The 21,110-nt window shown below is 51.7% G+C and overlaps 1 long non-coding RNA gene across 1 annotated transcript in view; it reads left to right on the forward strand.

Moving 5' to 3' along the window:
* Positions 1 to 5,626: 5,626 nt before the first annotated feature.
* The window catches only part of LOC138265685 (uncharacterized), a 40,783-nt gene continuing 25,299 nt past the window's right edge, over positions 5,627 to 21,110 (forward strand). Inside the window, exons 1-2 of the long non-coding RNA XR_011199405.1 lie at positions 5,627 to 5,918; positions 15,368 to 15,450. This is a non-coding gene — a long non-coding RNA (uncharacterized lncRNA). The remainder of the gene's footprint in view (positions 5,919 to 15,367; positions 15,451 to 21,110) is intronic.

Raw genomic sequence — 21,110 nt, forward strand, 5'->3', positions numbered from 1 at the left:
TGGTCTGTGCCAGCCTGCCACAGAGGGACTAGTTTCTGACCTCCTGGCGTGAGAGCCTTTGTGCTCTCTGAGGCCAGAAACCAAGCCTGCACTGGGTGGAGGTGCTTCACGCCTCCCCCTGCAGGAACAGTAACACCTAGCAGTGAGCCACAAAGGCTCAGGCTTTGTGTTACACTGCCACAGGGCACTCTGGCTAGTGGAGATGCCCGCCCCCCTGGACACAGCCCCAACTTTGGGCGGAAAGTCCGGCGGAGATAATGAGAAAAACAAGGATGTGTCACCCCCTCAGCCAGTTCCACCCCTAAGTTGACCAGAGCTGTAGTGTCCCCCTCCTTGGAAAATCCTCCATCTTGTTTTGGAGGATTTACCCAATAAGGATAGGGATGTGCCCCCCTCCCCAAAGAGAGGCACAAGGAGGGTGTAGCCATCCTCAAGATCAGTAGCCTACTACTGCCCTTCAGCCCTAACACCCTCCTTTTCCTGAAAACCTAAAGGACTGCTGACCTCAAAACACCCGTGGAGAAGATGGAGACAACAACTGACTTGGCCCCAGCCCTACCTGCCTGTCTCCAGACTCAAAGAACCTGCAACAGCGACGCATCCTGCGGGTCCAGCGACCTCTGCCGACTCGGGGTACTGCCCTTCAACCCAAAGGACCAAAAAACTCTAGTGGATATGGGCTCTGTCAAACAACAAGGAAGAAACCATCTTTAAAGGGACACCCACCTCACTCCTGAAGCGTGAGTCCCCACCACTCTGCACCAACGCCCCAGCTTGTGTCCAGAGAAACCAACACTGCAGCGCGGACCCCCAGGTGACTCCAACGACGTGGCCACCCGGAGACAATCTCCCTGCATCCCCACGGTGAAGCCTGCAGAGAGAATCCAGAGGCTCCCCCTCACCGCAACTTCCTGCTAACAGAGATCCCAACGCCTGGAAGAAGCACTGCCCCTGCAGCCCCCAGGCCCAAGAGGAACCAACTACCGGTCCAGAAGTGACCAGCAGGCGTCCCTCATCCTAGCCCAGTCAGTGGCTGGCCCAAGAAGAACCCCATGCCCTGCCTGCATCACCAGAGTGACCCCTGGGTCCCTCCATTGATTTCTATTCAAAACCTGACACCTACTTTGCACACTGCACCTGGCTGGTCCTGTGCGCCTGTTTGGGACACCCCCCAACCCAGTGCTGTACAAAACTCCCCTGGTCTGCTCCCTGTTAGCAGAGTGGTACCGGAGCACCCCTTTTCTCCATAAGCGCCTATGCTACTTTGACCTCTGCACTTGACCGCCCCTGTGTTGCTGGTGCTGGGTGTTTGTGGTTGACTTGAACCCCCAACAGTCGGCTGTCTATGCCCTGGAGACTGAACTTGTAAGTGCTTTACTTACCTGCTAAATTAACTTCTACTTACCTCCTACAGGAACTGTTGAATTTTGCAGTGTCCTCTTTTAAAATAGGTTATTTGCATATTTGCCAGAACTGTGTACCTTACTGTTTTCATTCCAAGTTCTATATTTGCTTATGCCAAGTACCTTACAATTTATGTACTTACTTGAATTCAGAATCTTGTGGTTCTAAAGTAAATTAAGAGAAGAATATTTTTCTATATAAAAAACCTATTGGTCTGGGGTTAAGTCATTGAGTGTGTGTTCATTTGACCCTGTCACCAGGCAGGTCGCTCCCCCCATCTGCCATGCAGCCCCCTGTGGGTTGAACCTCCGTTGCCACTTTTGCCGCCTGACTACTCGCTCCCTTTTTTCTATTCCCCTGAGCTTGTGCTTCTGTGCCACTTGTTTTTTCCATTCTGTGCCCCTGTGTTTTGCTTTCTGTACCCCTGTGCTCTGTTGTCCCTCTCCCGTCGTCTTTTCCCGCCGTTTTTTCCCCGGGTTTTCCCCTGGGTTTTTCCCTTGCTGCTGAGCCCCTGCTGCCCCGCCCCCTTCACTCCCATTGGCCACCCCGCTCCCACCTCCCAGCTGCTCCTCCCTCTGCCCTCATATGGAGGCCGCAAAGCGGTGGTAGAGAGCGACCTTTGACCTTGTCACCAGGCAGGTCGCTCCCCCCATCTGCCACGCAGCCCCCTGTGGGTTGAACCTCCGTTGCCACTTTTGCCGCCTGACTACTCGCTCACTTTTTTCTATTCCCATGAGCTTGTGCTTCTGTGCCACTTGTTTTTTCCATTCTGTGCCCCTGTGTTTTGCTTTCTGTACCCCTGTGCTCTGTTGTCCCTCTCCCGCCGTCTTTTCCCGCCGTTTTTCCCCGGGTTTTTCCCCTGGGTTTTTCCCCGGGCTTTTACCTTGCTGCTGAGCCCCTGCTGCCCGCCCCGTTCACTCCCATTGGCCGCCCCGCTCCCACCTCCTCCTCCCTCCCTCTGCCCTCATATGGAGGCCGCGAAGCGGGCACGCCGCTGGCGCGCCTAAGGCAAGCCCGTCTGCGCCTGGACCGCACCCAGAACCCCTGGAACTCGCACCCCCCGAAACGCCAGACTGCACTACGACGCAAGCACCCTTCACGCACTAAACAGCAGACGAGACCACCCCTGCTACCGGGCCACCCCGAAACGCACCCAGGGGCCTTTCACCTGCCGGAACTGCAGATTCACCAGCATCCAACCCTCCACACCACCAGCCAGAGAACCCAACCACCTCCGCTGCATCCTCCTCAACACCCGCTCCGCTCGCAAGCACACCATCGAACTTTGGGACCTCCTAGACTCCACTGCCCCTGACGGAGACCTGGCTGAACGCCACCTCAGCACCAGACATTGCCATAGCCATCCCACAGGGCTACAAGATCTCCCGCAGAGACCGCACCAATGGAGTGGGAGGAGGAATCGCCATCATCCACAAAGACTCCATCAAAATCTCAACGAACACCGATGACACCCTCACCACCGCCGAGCATATGCACTTCCAGATCCACACCAACCCCAACACCACCCTCAGAGGAACTCTCATCTACAGACCTCCCGGACCCCGCCCACAGTTCAGTGACACCATCGCTGACCTCATCAGCACCCACGCCCTCGCTTCCACGGACTACATCCTCCTCGGGGACCTGAACTTCTACCTCGAGAACAACAACGACGCCAACTCCACTGCCCTGATCGACAACCGCGCCAACCTCGGACTCAAACAGCTAGTAACGACACCCACTCACGCCGCTGGACACACGCTTGACCCCATCTTCTCCGCAAGCCCCCACGTCTCCTTCAACCACACCACCGAACCACACTGGACCGACCACAGAAGCGTCCACTTCACCTTCAGAAAACCCACCACACACCACCGCACCCAACAGCTACCACGCCGCTGCTGGGGCAAGATCACCGGGGACCAACTGACTACCGCCCTCGCCCTGAGACCACCCACCGACCCAGACACTGCTGCGACCAACCTCACACAGTGGATCAACGACTGCGCCAACACCCTCGCCCCTCTCAAGACCTTTACAACCAACCACACCAACAAGAAAGCCGCCTGGTTCACCGAGGACCTCCGGATCTCCAAGCACACCTGTCGGAAGCTGGAGAAGAAATGGCTCCACGACCGAACACCAGACAACCACACAGCCCTCAAGAGCGCCACCCGCAGACATCACCAACTCATCAGGACCGCCAAGAAGACCGCCTTCAAGGACCGCCTAGACAACAACGCACACAACACCAAAGAGCTCTTCAGCATCGTGAAAGAACTCTCCAACCCCAGCTCCATCACCAACGACATCCCGCCATCTCAAGACCTGTGCGACTCCCTGGCCACCTTCTTCCACCGCAAGATCACCGACATCCACAACAGCTTCAACCCCGACCCCCCAGCACCCACCACCGAGTCCACCACCCCTGCGACTACCACTCGCACCAGTCGCCTGACCGTCTGGTCCAGCGTCAGCGATGAAGACACCATCAAAACCATGAACTCCATCCACTCAGGATCCCCATCGGACCCCTGCCCTCACCACGTCTTCAACAAAGCCAGCGCAGCCATCGCGCCCCACCTCCGGAAAACAATCTACTGTTCCTTCGAGACAGCAACCTTCCCAGAAAGCTGGAAGCACGCCGAGATCAACGCCCTTCTGAAGAAGCCCAAGGCGGACCCCAAGGACCGCAAGAACTTCCGTCCCATCTCCCTGCTCCCTTTCCCGGCAAAAGTGACTGAGAAGATTGTCAACAAACAGCTGACCCGCTACCTCGAAGTCAACAACATCCTGGACCCGTCCCAATCTGGTTTTCGCAGTAACCACAGCACCGAGACCGCCCTCATCGCCGCCACTGACGACATCCAGACCCTGATGGACAAAGGAGAAACAGCCGCCCTCATCCTCCTGGACTTATCAGCAGCCTTTGACACGGTCTGCCACCGCACCCTATCAGCACGCCTCCATGACGCCGGTATCCAAGAGAAGGCCCTGGCCTGGACCACATCCTTCCTCTCCGGCAGAACCCAGAGCGTCCGCCTCCCACCCTTCCGCTCCAAAACCACTGAGATCATCTGCGGCGTCCCACAGGGATCCTTCCCTCAGCCCGACGCTGTTCAATATCTACATGGCCCCCCTCGCCCACGTCGCACGACAACACAACCTCAACATCATCTCCTACGCCGACGACACCCAGCTGATCATATCCCTCACCGAAGATCCCCACACTGCCAAAGCTAACCTCCACCGAGGAATGAAGGCCATAGCCGACTGGATGAAGGACAGCAGACTGAAGCTGAACTCAGACAAGACGGAGGTCCTCATTCTCGGACCCACCCCATCAGCCTGGGACAACTCTTGGTGGCCCGCGTCACTAGGCACAGCCCTGGAACCCACGGACCACGCACGCAACCTGGGGGTCATCCTCAACTCCACTCTCTCCATGACCAGGCAAGTCAACGCCATCTCCGCGTCCTGCTTCAACACCCTCCGTATGCTCCGCAGGATCTTCAAATGGATCCCCCTCGACACGAGAAAAAACATTACCCAGGCCCTCATCACCAACAGACTCGACTACGGGAACGCCCTCTACTCAGGAACTACAAACAAGCTCCTGAGACGACTCCAACGCATCCAGAACGCCTCGATGTCCCCCGCCGCAGCCACATCACACTCCACCTGAGAGGCCTGCACTGGCTCCCCGTCAACAAAAGGATCACCTTCAAGCTCCTGATCCACGCACACAAAGCACTGCACAACACCGTACCCACCTACCTCAACAACCGACTCAGCTTCCGAAGCCTCCGCTCAGCCAACCTCGCCGTCGCCACAGTCCCCCGCATCCGAAAAACCACCACCGGCGGCAGATCCTTCTCCTACCTCGCCGCCAAGACCTGGAACACTCTCCCCACCATCCTACGACAGACCCAGGACCTGCTGGCCTTCAGAAGACTCCTCAAGACCTGGCTCTTCGACCAGTAGCACCCCCTCTCCCCAGCGCCTTGAGACCCTTGCAGGTATGTAGCGCGCTTTACAAATGCAGTGATTGATTGATTGATATTTACTGCCCGTGTGTGTACAACAAATGTTCCATTTAATACTTGTCTTTTAATTAAATATCACACGCAAGATAGAACATAGTGTGTCAAAATAATAGTCTTTCTTAGAACTGTAGTCTACAGCTGTTTGTGTGGGCTCTTTGTCTCTTACCCACTATTATTCCTCAGTCTAGTGTGGTGACATACAGCCTGCTAGTCAATATGAGTCTTTAAAGTCACAACATAATCTGGCTGAGGTCTATGCGTTTTTGTGCCCTCTGTTATAAAGTTTCAGTTTTAGACACCCACAGGCTCTGCACAAGAAAGTTCAAGCTTGTACACACCATGGAAGATCCACAGGCAGCTATCAAAATGTTCTGCACTTGTGTGACTAACGCCTCAACATTTGGTGCTGGCAAGGAAGAGCAGGCTATGTGGGATCGGCTCTGGATGTGGATCTTCGCAGACTTGACGGTAAAGTGCCTTTGGCTTGGTATTTTTTATTTTTTCAGTGCCAAGGTTTGTGCTGACTAACAGAAATGGGAGGGAGTCATTGGGAGGGATGGAGATGGCAAAAGCAACAGCAGTGGTCATCTACGTTTAGAAACCTGCGAAGCTCATGACCTGTTGCTATGTTCATTCAGTGTCTGATGGAGAGCTAATCTTCCTTGCTCCAGCGGGTGTTTCCATCGCTCTTCTGCACAAGCGCAGAGTAGGTTGTCCTACCTCCAGAGATAGGTTGTGGTTCCTTTTCTTTTTCATTTCTTTGTGCACAAAAAAAACTAAAAGGTCCTTTTTTTTTTTGGTGGTCAGTCAACAGCTACCTCCACAATGACAATTTCTAAATGCACACCCTTGCTGAGGTGTTGTCAGTGCTCAAACAGGATACTTTATAGTAGTGCTGGACCTTCACAATGCTTATTCACACACCCGCATCCTGAATTTTTCACACATGTTAACTGTGTTTCAAAGTGAGCAAGTAGCTTTTTAAGTTTACTGTGATCCTCTTTCGTGTCTTCACAAAACTGATGATGGTGGTGTCAGCTCATTGGCGTGGGACTATAGTCATCTTTGAGCACAAACAAAGGTTATCTTTCAGTGTTTCCAGCCTGTTTGCGGGTGCCTGACCGATCTTCCATGTTAGTCACCAGCTGTCGATAGTATTTCAAGCAGCTTGTTTCACTAGCAGCCTAAAAATGTTTTTTTAGAGCACACTGAAATCTTACATTTGTTTTTTGAGATTTTCTCGTGAACGCCATTTGAGCATAATCACTATGGCCCTCATTACAACATTGGCGGTAACACCAAAGGTCAGTGATAAACTTGCGATAACACACAGCCGCGCTCAAAATACACTCTCTTACAAAACACAAGCACATTGGACAATTCCAAATACACGCACCTTATACACATACACACACCACTCCCACATCACCCACAAACCCTTACTACCTAAAATATTGACGAAGGCCAGAGAGACAGCACAGCAAAGATGACACCATACAGAGGCACAAAACACCATCACCAACACATCCACGCACAAAACACCACACACCCCTAAACATCACCTCAGACATCACCCACACCACCCCATGTTCACCGCAGGTTTTCTGAGGAGGAGCTCAGGGTCATGGTGGATGAAATCATCCGGGTAGAGCCACAGCTATTCGAATCACAAGTGCAGCACACCACCATAGCTAGGAAGATGGAGCTATGGCGCAGAATCGTGGACAGGGTCAGCGCAGTGGGAGGGACAGCACCCAAGAACACGGGATAACATCAGTAAGAGGTGGAACGGCCCATGGGGGAAGGTGTGTTCCGTGGTCTCAAGACACCACATCGCGGTTCAGAGGACTGGCGGCGGACCCCCACCTCCTCCCCCACAACTAACATGGGAGGAGCAGGTCTTGGCTATACTGCATCCTGAGGGCCTCACAGGAGTAGCTGGAGGAATTGGTAAGTCAAAGCTTTCACTACTTCATCCCCCACCCTACTTGCATGCAATCACATACCCTCACCCTCCCCCCCCATCACTCCAACTCCTCACAGATGTCCCACTATCACAAACCACACATCCCAACACCAGGCCCTTCATTCAACAACAAAGCATGGGTACCCATCATAAATGCATGTCCACTGCACATACCCACACAGACCCCTAAACATCAAGCGCACAAGCTCCTACACAGGAATGCAACCACTGGGGTACAGGGTCACCCACCCATTGCACACCATGGAACACACAGATAAACTAGGCCTTTAAACCCCCTGCAGGACCCCTAACCAACGTCACCGGACAGGATGTTCCAGACATGTCCACTCCACCCACAGAAGAGGCCCACATTGATGACAGCAGCTCTGTCCAACTGGATCTAGATGACCAGCCCGGCCCATCTGGCACCTCAGGACAGTCGGTTCCCCTCACACTGGCAGAAGCCACAACAGAGCCTCCCCCCTCTGGAAACACCAGCACCCACCGGGCCCATACCTCTGTCCCCATGACACGTCAAGCAGCAGTGTGTCCACCACTTCAGGGAACTCAGGCTAACCCACCACCCCAAGAACAGCAGGGACTTGGGGGCATTGGCAGTGGGCACACGGTTCAGGGGACAGAGGCCCAGGAACACAGGGGAACTGGGAGGGCTGCTGTGCAACAGGGGGAGGACAGGCCTAGGGAACCCACTCTCCATGAGGCCCTCCAACGTCATGGGAACCTACCGCTATTCCCAGGAGACGATGGCAACAGTACTGTCCAAGTTTCAGGAGATCCAGCGGCTGCAGGAGGAACAGTATTTGGGGTTCAGGGAGGAACTCGGATCCATCAATACCACCCTGGGCACCATTGTAGGGGGTGCTGAAGGAACTCGTGAACACCAGGAGGGACACTGTGGCACAACAAGGGGCCCCTGACACTAGCCTGGACGATGAACTGCCCACCGCCGGCGCTAGTAGACAGGAGGCACCACCACAGGACCTCGACACCAGCACCCCACCCCCTGCAGATGGAGAACCACCCTGCAAGCGGTCCCTGAGATCTAGGACAAAGACAGAGCACGATGCCAAGACCCCCGTCAAGAAATAAGACCACCCTGATTGTCATCCTTCTGTCCCACTTTGTTCAACCACCAACTGCCCCAGCTCCACTTCCTATGTCCCTTTGGACAATGCACCTGTGAAACAAATAGACTGGACTCTGCCATGGACATTCCTCCACCATCACCCCTGACCATTTTACAACCCCCTCCACTATTTAGCACTTAAATAAACACACTTAAATCACAAAACAATCTGGAGTCAGTCTGTGCTTTCACAAATGTGAGGAAAATAGCAATATCCATTGTATTGTCAGCATACCTATGTCACACAGCTCTAGTCCATGAGGAAACATAGCAGAGGTCACACAGTGGGACCCACATCTGTGAAATCGAAAGGGAAAATGACAAATCAGGGTCCATACACTGGGTGAAAGTGACAGACAGATGAGAGGTAGAACAAGTGTATCAGATGTAGCAGGCAGTGATGTCGTCTTACCTGTGTCTCACTGGAAGTATTGATGAATCACCTTGTTTCTGTTGTCGATTTCCTGTTCTGCTTCCTCGTCTTCACTATCCACAGGCTCCACAGCTGCCACAAGACCTCCTTCAGGACCATCCTCCTGCAGAAAAGGCAGCTGTCGTCGCAAAGCCAAGTTGTGCAGCATACAGCAGGCCACGATGATCTGGCACACCTTCTTTGGTGCGTAGAATAGGGAAACACCTGTCATGTAGGCACCTAAACCTGGCCTTCAGGAGGCCGAAGGTCTTTCTCTATAACCCTCCTAGTTCGCCCATGTGCCTCATTGTAGCGTTCCTCTGCCCTTGTCCTGGGATTCCTCACTGGGGTCAGTAGCCATGACAGGTTGGGGTAGCCAGAGTCATCTGCAAATGTTGTTACAACTGTTAGACACACACTTACCCTTAGGGGCAACCCCATTCCCAGACACCTAGTCACACTATACAGGGTCCATGTCCTCACCTAATAGCCACACACAGTGTCTCTGGAGTTGCCCCATCACATAAGGGATGCTGCTATTCCTCAGAATGTAAGCGTCATGCACTGATCCAGGAAACTTGGCATTCACATGGGAGATGTACTGGTCGGCCAAACACACCATCTGCACATTCATTGAATGGTAGCTCTTCCGGTTACTGTACACCTGTTCACTCCTGCGGGGGGGCCAAGGCCACATGTGTCCCATCAATGGCACCTATGATGTTGGGGATATGTCCCAGGGCATAGAAGTCACCTTTCACTGTAGGCAAATCCTCCATCTGAGGGAGCACGATGTAGCTGTGTATGTGTTTCAGCAGGGCAGACAACACTCTGGACAACACGTTGGAGAACATAGGCTGGGACATCCCAGAGGCTATGGCCACTGTCGTCTGAAAAGACCCACTTGCCAGGAAATGGAGTACTGACAGCACCTGCACTATAGGGGGGGATACCTGTGGGATGGCGGATAGCTGACATCAGGTCTGGCTCCAACTGGGCACACAGTTCATGGATTGTGGCACGGTCCAGTCTGTAGGTGACAATTACATGTCGCTCTTCCATTGTCAACAGGTCCACCAGCGGTCTGTACACCGTAGGATGCCGCCATCTCCTCACCTGCCCCAGCGGACGTACTCTGTGGAGGAGAACAGCGAGCAGAGGGTCAGCCAACACTGATGTACGAAAACACAACTTTATTGCACATATTTTTCAATCCGATATGTGCCTGTCTTAGTGTGTATGCAAGGCCTAGGTATGTGTGACGCATTTAAACATAATGCCATGTGGCCCCCTGAAATGGCGGCTGCCTGACCTGTAAGGTGGGACAATGGGATATGAGGTAACTGCGCTGGCGTTGTACACCGTCGCAGACCGCCGCGCAATCCTGCATTGGGCCCTATGGGTCCCAGGAGCCAATGACGATGTACGCTGGCGATGACGGTACGCACCGCAGCGGACATGACCGCCGTTTTCTATCTGTTCACTCACTTGATACCTGATGTTCAACAGGAGATGACCTACACTGCAAGTGCTGCTGTGACCTCAGTCTGGAAGAGACAATAGCTCATGTGTCTGGGAAAAGGGCCCCTGCCTTCACCACGGAGGAGTTTGAGAAACTAGTGGATGGGGTCCTCCCCCCCCGTACACGCTGCTCTACGTTCCTCCAGACAAACAGGTAAGTACACTGTGAGCATGCTGTATGGGCAATGCCTGTGTGGATGGAAGATGGAAGGGGAGAATTAGGCGTGGATGAAACGACGGTGAGTGTATGTGTGTCATGGCAAGTGTAGGAATGCGGGCCAATGACTGTGACGGTGCGGACGGTTATATCTTCTCCTTATTCCTGTAGGTCAGCGCCCACCAGAAGAAGGATATTTGGCGTGTCATCGCCAAGGAAGTCAGGACCCTGGGTGTCCACCACAGACGTAGCACCCACTGCCGGAAAAGATGGGAGGACATTCGCCGCTTGAGCAAGAAGACAGCGGAGGCCCAGCTGAGGATGGCCTCCCAACGTGGGGAGGGGTGCCCGTCGCACCATGACACCCCTGATGTTCCAGATCCTGGTGGTGGCGTACCCGGAGTTGGATGGGCGCTTGAGAGCATCACAGCAGCCACAAGGGGGTGAGTACGCTCTCATTCAGCTGATTCAGCGCACATTGGAGGTGTCTGGTTGGGGGAGGTGGGCTGTGGGTACCCCTTGGCCAGGACGAGTTTTGTAGGTATGTTCCCTCCGTAAGGCAGGCTATGTGGCACCCCACCAGTGTTAAGAGCCATCTACACCTAGTCAGGCTCCTGTGACTCGTGTGTAGCAGTCGGGCATAGGCTTTGTACCCCATGTCCCTGTGATTAATTAGGGAACTCTAAGTGCATGGCGTAGTGCAGAGGGCTGCTGTGTCTGTAGCGTCCGCCAACTGTAGCGGTATTGCATGCACTGAACATGTCTTTCTTCTGTCTTCCCCACCTTTTTGTGGTCTACCTGTTCTTGTGTGCATTAGCATCATCAGGCAGAGGAGCAGTGGCACCGGAGCAGGAGGGAGCTGCATCCCACATGGCCCTGGAGGGCGAAACGGCGGGCGAGGGGAGGTCCACAGCGGGGACAGGAGCTGAGACCAGCGACACGGACTCCTCCTCTGATGGGAGCTCCTTTGCGGTGGCGGGCCCCTCTGTGCCCCCTGCATCTACAGGTACAGCCGCCACCCCCCCCCCCCAGCACCGCCCTCACAGCAGCACCTCAGCCCCTGCCCCTGTCAGCCCTGCTGCCCTCAGTGAGGAGGCCATTGACCTCCTCAGATCCCTCACTGTTGGGCAGTCTACCATTCTGAATGCTATCCAGGGTGTAGAGAGGCAGTTGCAACAGACAAATGCATACCTGGAGGGCATTCATTCTGGTCAGGCAGCCCAACAGCAAGCTTTTCATACGCTGGCCTCAGCACTGATGGCAGCCATTGTCCCGGTGTCCAGCCTCCCCCCTCCAACTTCCTCCACCCAGACCTAATCCCCTGTACCTCAGCCTATCCCAAGCACACTATCAGACCAGCATGCACACACCTCAACACACAAGGGTAGCTCTGGCAAACATAAGCACCACACATCCCACAGGCACTCACACAAGCATCATACCCATGCAGACATAACCAACATCCACTGCCTCCACTGTGTCCCCCTCCTCCTCGTCTCCCTCATCCCTCCCTGTCACTTCTCCACTCACACCTGCATGCACTACATCTTCAGCCACTACGTCCATCACCACACACCGCTCATGTGCACTCACCACACCACTACCAGTCACACATCCCCAGTTTCCTCTCCCAGTGTGTCTGTGATCCCTCCTCCCAAAGTACACAAACGCAGGCACCCACCCACCCAACACCCATCCACCTCAACAGCCTCCAGCCCATGCACCTTCACCCAAATTCAGCAGATGTACACCTCCTACAACCACTACCTCTTCCTCCACTCCCAAACCCCCTCCATCTACCCTTCCCAGTGTCTAAAACTTTTCCTGTCAAACCTTGACCTCTTCCCCCTCACCTCCCCCACCCCTTCCGTCCCCTGTGGCACGGCTTTCCAGGTCACAACCCAGCACCTCAGCCACCACATCAACGGGAACAGTGGTGCCAGCAGTAACCGGCTTCTGGAGTGCGCCAAGCAGCAGGGCAGCCAGTGTGCCAAGGAGCCAGACACAGACAGTCCCCCACCTCAGAAACATAAGAAGTTGGCCACAGCCCGGAGGGAGAAGGGCAAAATACCTGCCACCAAGGGCTCTCCCAGGACTACAGTTGGGAGTGTGAAGACAGCTGCGCCACCATCCAAGGTGGGGAAGGGGCACAGAAAGAAAGGGAAGTCGCCGCCAACCTGCACGGCGGACAAGACCGCTTCCCAGGACACCGCCGCCACCAGCACTGCTTCCCAGGACACCGCCGCCACCAGCACTGCTTCCCAGGACACCGCCACCACCAGCACCGCTTCCCAGGACACCGGCGCTACCATCACCGCGTCCCAGGACACCACCGCCACCAGCACGCTCACTGAGCCACCCACCAGCCCTGCAGGCCAATGAGCGCCGCAAGCACCGCCGCTACTGAGGCTGCCACAATCACTGCCAGTGGACACGCCACATATGCCAGTGGCACCACCGCAGATATGGCTGCCACCCTCCGTGGTCAGTCGTACGGAGCTGGTGGTCAGTTTCAGGGGCCTGGACAGCTTCCATGGCCCACCGTGAGTGGAGATTCACATCCACTACCTCTGTCCTTGGCAGGATGAAGCACTCTGGGAACCAAGCCCCCTCCTGAACCAGTGGAGATTCACATCCACTACCTCAGTCCTTGGCAGGATGAAGCACGCTGGGCACAAACCCCCCTCCAGAACCAGTGGAGACTGTTATTCACTTGTGAGACTGTGGCTTTGCACTCCCCAGGATGCAGCAGTGGGCAAACCACCCACTGAAAAGACTTGAGACTGTGGCGTTGCACTCCCCAGGATACATCAATGGGCATGGAGGCCCCTCATGGATCTGGTGTTGTGCACTCATCCGGCTGAGGTGCCCCCCCTTCCCTTCCCCCTGAGGTGCCTGTTGTATTTCGATCTGATGCCCCTGCAGTGTTCGCTCCGTTTTTATTGGATATCTTGTGTGGGCCTCGCCCATGCATTTTGGGCCCAGTGGTCCACGGACTATGTATGTGCAGCACATGGTCTTTAATTCTTGGTGTATATATTTGTTAATAGTGTGTGTGTGTATATATATATATATTTATGAGTACTGGATTTTTATTGATCAGAATCGTTAGTCATTTCCATTGTCCTTGCCTTCTTCCGGGGGCCTTGGGGGGTGTAACTGTAATGTATCAACATGTATTTGTGTGTGTGTGTGCTGTAGTGGGTGAGGGTGGGGGTGTTGCGTGTGTGTGTCACTCTTTTCCCTCCCCCCTCCCCTGTGTCGTAGGTGCAATACTCACTGTGGTCTTTGCCGCTGGCGTTCGTGCTCCTGGTAGAGGAGTAGGAAGACAATGGCTGGTAGAATATGGAGTTCCGGCTCCATGGCATCCTGGTTCCTCGTATGGTGTGTAGAGGTGAGCATTTTTCCTTCCAAGTTCTTTTTCCGCCGTGTTTTTGTTCGCGTTGAATCCGCCCCTGAAAAGGTGGCGGATTAGCCTCTCATGATACTGTGGGCGATACATTGTCTTCCGCCTGTCTGTTGGTGGTGACCACCATGCTGTTTGTTTGTACCACTGTGGCAGTAAGAGTGTTAAAGTGGCTGTCTATGTTGGCGGTTTCCACCACGGTTGTGATTACATTTCTTTTACCGCCGGCCTGTTGGCTGTTTTACCGCCGCTTTAACACCGACCGCCAGGGTTGTAATGAGGACCTATAGGTTTGTTGACTATACAATATTCTTTTTTTCCCGTAATTACTTCTTACATAAGGGTTAACAAGCATCTAACCCTCTCTGTAGCCACACATTTAACTACCATCTATTGAGGCAAGCTGGTTCTCTTTTTCCAAAAGTGTTCACTCTTTCACGTTGGTCTAAATATTGTCCTGACGACTTTTTCTCTACCTCCTCATTCTTACATATATTTGACCCACAGCGGTCATTCATTGTACTAAAGAACGCTAAATGGATGATCAGCTTTTTATTTGCTTAATTGCTGTGAAAATTAGGCAAGCTGATGAGAGAAGAGGACCATCTCCAACTATCTTTTTCTTCCTATTAAAAGGTGCAATGCCTTGGCGAAGAAGCAGACTTCTGATGGCTTATGTGCTCCTCCCACCAGAGCGGAGGCAGCTACTGTGGAGAGATATTCTTATGGTATCCATTCTCAAAAAACGAATGTGTGGGTGCAAATTGTCAATCAGAGGAACACATTATTTACCTTTGTTAATGTATATTCATCCATGTGATTTTATTTTTTTACTATTACGATGTTTAGATTTTCTTCAGTTTATATTTATTTTGTTATTGTAAAGAACAATGGATGCTACAAAGTACAACCAGATTCTGAATTTTATATACGCAGTAATGTGTACCCTGATGATTTCAGTAAAATAATGAAGCATGGATTACGGAGACTTTCCAAAAAAATCACCATTGATGGTAAGTTATTTTTCAAATTACTTTGGAATTAGAAAATTGTTATACATTCATACAATTTACTGTACTTGTTTGAATGAAGCTTCATGAATTGGTGATCCTTTCAATTATATTGATCTACCTACTTATGTGTTAACAAATATTGTTTAGTCTGATTCATTTCATTATATTTTATTTTTTTAAATGATTGTTAGCGTGTGTATATATATATTACGTGCTTTTAATGTATCTCTCGTGCAACATCTGCAGTAAATAGAAATCGTCCTTTAAACGTTCTCATGTTTTTTTGGCAAATTAGGTGAAAAGGTGTTCTTTGTAGGAAAGGGGAAGAAGGCACAAGTTATCGTTGGTGAAGAATTGGCAAAACACATTTTTAATAAGGTACATTCTTCACTAATTGGAGATCACTCTGGAACTAACAAAACTAAAAAGAGTATTGGCAGCCATTTCTAGTGGCCAAACATGACTGATATTGAACAGTGGGTGAGTTATGTGTTGCTAATCTTTCAAAATAACTTCTAGGTAAAACATTTATTTTCTTTTATGTTTTTATTGAGACATACTTGTAAAGCTATTATTCGGCAAGTTTTTCATTCCTAATAAAGGTATTTTTGCACACATCAGTCATTTGAGCAATCAGACGCTTTTAAAGGGTGGCTTATCACCCATGGAGGCTCAAATAGCTGTTGCGGACGTGCTGCACACTCTGCGATCCATGTCTTTAGATCCTTTGTGAGCTGGTTCAGTGAGTCTGCATGTCTGAGTTTGAGTGGAAGCGTGTTTGACTGGGCTACAAGGTAAGAAAACCATCTGCCTTCAGATGTGCTCTTCCTGATTCTGTGGATGGCAGCAAGGGTGGGTTTGGAGGATAAGATCTGCCTAGTGTTCTTTCACTAACCGGTACCCACAATTGGCACGGCACGGCACACAGATATGTCCATTGTAAATGGTACACCTGGTACCAAGGGCCTGTTGCCAAGGAAGGTCTCTAAGGGCTGCAGCATGCCGTATGACACCCTGGAGACCCCTCACTCAGCACAGACACACTGCTTGCCAGCTTGTGTGTGCTGGTTGTGAGAAAATGACTAAGTCGACATGGCACTCCCCTCAGGGTGACATGCCAACCTCACACTGCCTATGGCATAGATAAGTCACCCCTCTAGCAGGCCTTACAGCCCTAAGGCAGGGTGTACTATGCCCCAGGTGAGGGAATAGCTGCATGAGCACTATGCACCTACGGTGTCTTAGCAAAACCTTGGACATTGTAATTGCAGGTTAGCCATAAGGGTATAAGGTCTGGGGGTTTAACAAGCACGAACTCCACAGTTCCATAATGGCTAAACTGAAATATGAGAAGTTTGGTATCCAACTTCTCAGCACAATAAATGCACACTGATGCCAGTGTGGTATTTGTTTTAAAATACACCCAGAGGGCATCTTAGAGAGGGACCCGGAATACCAGTCCGACTCCTAGTGCTAGGCTGACCAGTTTCTGCCAGTCTGACACAACCAGACTAGTTTCTGGCAACATGGGGAGAGTACATTTGTCAATCTGTGGCCAGGAACAAAGACTGTACTGGGTGGATATGCTTCTCACCTCCCCCTGCAGGAACTGTAACACCTGGCGGGAGCCTCAAAGGCTCATGCCTTTTGTTACAACACCCCAGGGCATCCCAGCTAGTGGAGATGGACTCTCCCCCGCCCCCACTTTAGGCGGCAAGGCTGGAGGAGATGATGAGGGAAACAAGGAGGAGCCACCCACCAATCAGGACAGCCCCTAAGGTGACTCTTAACTTTTATAATTCCTCCATCTTGAGATTGGAAGATGCCCCCAAAAGCAATATGGATGTGCCCCCATCACCTAAGGGTGGAGGCACCAAGAGGGTGTAGCCATTGGCTACTGCCCCAAGACCTAAACACCCCCCTAAATTGAGTATTTAGGGGCGACCCTGAACCCAGGAAATCAGATTCCTGCAACCTGCACAAATAAGTTCTGCTGACCTGAAAGCCCCGCAGAGATGACGGAAACACCAACTGACTTGGCTCCAGCCCTACCGGCCTGTCCCCAGACTCAAACTGCACAGCGACGCATCTGTCGGGGAACAGCCACTCTTGAAAGAACTCTCCCTTCCCGCCAGAAGCGTGAGACTTCTCACTCTGCATCCAATGCCCCCACCTCGAGCTCCAGAAAACAAATACCGCAGAGGGGACTCCCAGGCGACTGCGATAACGTGAGTAACCTGAGTTGAATATTGTGGTTCTAAAATAAATTAAAATATATTTCTGATGGATACAACTACCTGTGGATTCCTCACCTTATGAATTGTATCCTTGCGCCAGCATCCGACGGAAAGTCTTCTTCCTAGCTGTCTACGTCGACGAGGACGTCATAATGGCATGGCTCCACGTGACTCTGTCTGACGTCAACGTGCCAATCATAGGTCCTTGTCGGCGTACTGACATCAGTTTTCCTTTTTTCCGTGCCTTCGCCAATGGTTTTTCTTCCTGGCTCGTTGTTAACTGTAACGATTTTCGGTGGTTACAGTGTCGCCTCCGAAGAAGTCCGGTTTCAAGCTGTGTAGAGAATGCGGGGGGTCGGATGTCAGTGACCGACCCCCACTCGGACTGTATTTGGTGCCTTAGTTCAGAGCATGATGTGGAAGGTTACTCTTCGTGTCAGAGCATGAATCCAAAAGCTCTGAAGGAGCGCGAAGCGAAGCTCTTCTTAGCCAAAGCAAAGAAGAAGGGCCATAAAAAGGATTCCTTCCATGTTTCTCCCAAAAAGCATAAGAAGCAGCGTCATCATGACTCTCGGCGCCGTTTGGAGCGGAGCCGATCGAGGTCGAGGTCTCGATCTTCACGATGCGAGAAGACATGGGAGATGAGTCCTACTGTCACGCCTCAGCAGGAGAGTCCGGAGTTGTCACTGGTCCCTTCAGTTTTGAGGTCGCTCAAAGTAGCCCTCACTTTTCGCCGGTGCCGAGGGATCCTGATGTTCTGCAGGCAAACTATTGGACTTGGGTTAAGTCTTTTGAGTGTGTGTGTTCCTCATTTATTGCCTGTGTGTGTACAACAAATGTTTAAAACTACCCTCTGACAAGCCTACTGCTCAACTACACCACCCAAAAATAGAGCATTCAAATTATCTAATTTTCCCACTATCAACCTCTAAGGGGAACCCTTAGACTCTGTGCACACTATCTCTCACTTTGAGATAGTATATTCAGAGCCAACTTCCTACATACATCAAAATAGAACCTCATATATTGTAAATGTGAGGGTGTCGCACATTATTTCCATGAATAGTAGTGAGCTGCTCCCGTGTTACAATAATGGAAAGACCTCCCTATCCCTGAAAATGAGATGTTAAAACTTTTAGAATGTAGACCAGTGTGCCAGTGACCTGGCCAAAGAGCAAAAGGCAGAATGGGAAGGGGAACAGGGTCATAGAGAAGCAATCACCAGGAGAAAGTAGAGAAGAAAATGAACCTGCAAGGATAAAATAAGGATAAAGGAAGAGTAGGACGGTAGAAGAAAATGGGATAAGGTGAAACCAAGTAAGTCTTGTTTGCCTTGGAACTGAGCAGCCCTATATTTAACATGGGCGGTCATAATACATTCAATGGCAAGATTTTTTTGGCACCACGTGCCATACTCACAAATTCATCTCAACTCCCAGCCCGTCCTCCTTGTGTAACATTGCAACCAATTAACGAACATCACAAAAAAGTCATACTCACACTTGTACTTAGCTGTCCGTCCCTTGCCCCCTCCCAACTTGTTGCCAAGTTTTGATGCAGCTTTAACTGAAGTTCACTGGCTTCCTGGTAAGCTGGTCCCCAGTGCCAGTCTTTCCCCAAAACAAGACACCTGATCCCAAGTGATAAGGCTCTGTAGCACCCTTCTAAGTCCCATAGTAAGTGTTACCTAGAGTGCCTCGGTACTGCAGAGGGTCGCTAAGAGCTGTAGCAGAACTTGTTCTTCTCTAAGGGACCCAGCACTGACCTCATGCAGACTGCTTGACAAGGTGCCCCCTAAAAGTGAAAACGCAACATAAATTATGGACTGTGTGCCATGTCCCCAAAACATTGCATGTAATATTTGTAAGTCACCCCTATAGCAGGCCTTATAGCCCTAAGGCATGGTGCATATTATTATATGCGTGGTCATATCTGCAAGAGAAGATATGCCCCTGCTAGGTCTGTTGTTTCTTAGATATATTAGGTGAACAGGGAATCCATTTTAGTTGGCCACTGATTAATACGAGTTGCCCAGCTCCATGATGTCTTTAATGAAAATAGGGATGTTGAACCTCTCAGGTTTTATAAGCCCTGGCGATGGATTTATTAATGCACGCATCCAGAGTGTACCTTACAGTTTCCTCCTGAAAACATAACAACTGCTTCTGAGCTAACTGACCAGTTCTAGCCAGTTTGCCACCAACAGACTAGAGTGAGATCCAGGGGTGAGATCCTTTGCTCTTTGGAGGTCAGACACAAAGCTTCTCAGGGTGAGGTGTTGGACACCCCTTCCCATAGCATGATCTGCATTCCGAGACAGATCTAGTCTCTGAAAGGGAGATGCCCACCCCCAGACCCCATCTGGCACCTGGATATTCAGGAACATTAGCTATGTAGGAGGCATTTTGCATTTCGAGGCTGGACACACCCCTAGGGTGACCAGCCCGAAATGGACACAGCCTAGGAAATTCTACTTGTGTCTGGTGGAATTTAGGACCTCTGGACATGGTGTTGCCCACTCCCCACAGAAAGTGGTCATCTACAGGGTGTTGTGACTCCAGGGTATGTAGCTGTAGCAAAGTACCCTTATTGTGGCATGGTTACCCCCACTTTTTGCTTGTCAGTATGCTAACCAGGACCCCAGTTACTGTGCACTCCCCCTGTACATTTGTTTGCTATGACTTCATACCTCCCACATTTGCATACTGGTGCCCCCATGTAAGTCCCTAGTATATGGTGCCCAGGGCGGGGAGACACCAGGGGTTCCCCATGGGCTGCAGCATGTTATGCCACCCATGGGGACCTATGTAAAATGTGTTTGCAGGGCTGGCATTGCAGCCTGCATGTAAAGGTGCATGCACCCTTTCACTGAAGATCACTGCACCAGGTCCCTGTAAGTCACTCCTAAGGCAGGGCCTCCTAGCCCAGAGGGCCTGCTGCAAGTACCGATGTCGGAGGGCACCCCTGCATGAGCAGAGATTCCCCCACAGACTCATCTCCATTTTCCTGGACTTCATTAGTGCGGGGATGCCATTTCACGCTTGTACTGGACATAGGTCACTACCTTTGCCAGCTACATAAGGGTAACTCTGAATATGGGCATGTTTGGTATCAAACATTTCCGACTTTTAGTCCAGGAAGGCAGATCAAAAGAATTTCCTTTAGGTGACGGAGTCAACACCCTTTGCCTTTGGGTAGAAAAAAGGTGTTAAATGACTTGTGAGGGGTAGCCTCGCCAAGCCACTGGTATGCTTTGATGGCCACCATTGGTGCCATCCTCTCATAAAACCAATCTGCACCAGTTGAGGGACCCCTAATCCCTGCTCTGTCCTGGAACTGAACAATGGAAATGGGAATGACCACTCCCCTGTCTATCACCACCCCAGATGGCCCTTTGATTCTGCCATCTTGACCTTAGGGTGGGCAGAGGCCTCTGGGGGCATCTTAGTGGCCATGTGGTTAGGTGACCAGTTCCCCTTCCAGGGCTATTTAGGGTCTTCCTCATGGGTGGGTTCCCAGATTCGACATGCAAGACTCCAGCAGGAATCATCTGCATCGTTTACTGAAACTTCTGGCCTCTCGAACCGCAGCTGGACTCCACAGGGACCTACAGTCCGCATCTACAGCTACGCCTCTGCTCTCCAACATTGTTTCTCTGGCTTCTTCTAGCAACTGCAACATTTCCCCGGCTGTGCATCATATGAGGGTGGCGAGTCTTCAGTCTGCCCTAAGAAGCAAACTTCCCGTGGAATTAAAGAGTCGCTCCTGTGCATCTGCAGGCATTCTGCTGCAATGATGACC

The sequence above is a fragment of the Pleurodeles waltl genome, chromosome 11 (genome assembly GCF_031143425.1).
Source record: "Pleurodeles waltl isolate 20211129_DDA chromosome 11, aPleWal1.hap1.20221129, whole genome shotgun sequence".
Lineage (NCBI taxonomy): Eukaryota > Metazoa > Chordata > Amphibia > Caudata > Salamandridae > Pleurodeles > Pleurodeles waltl.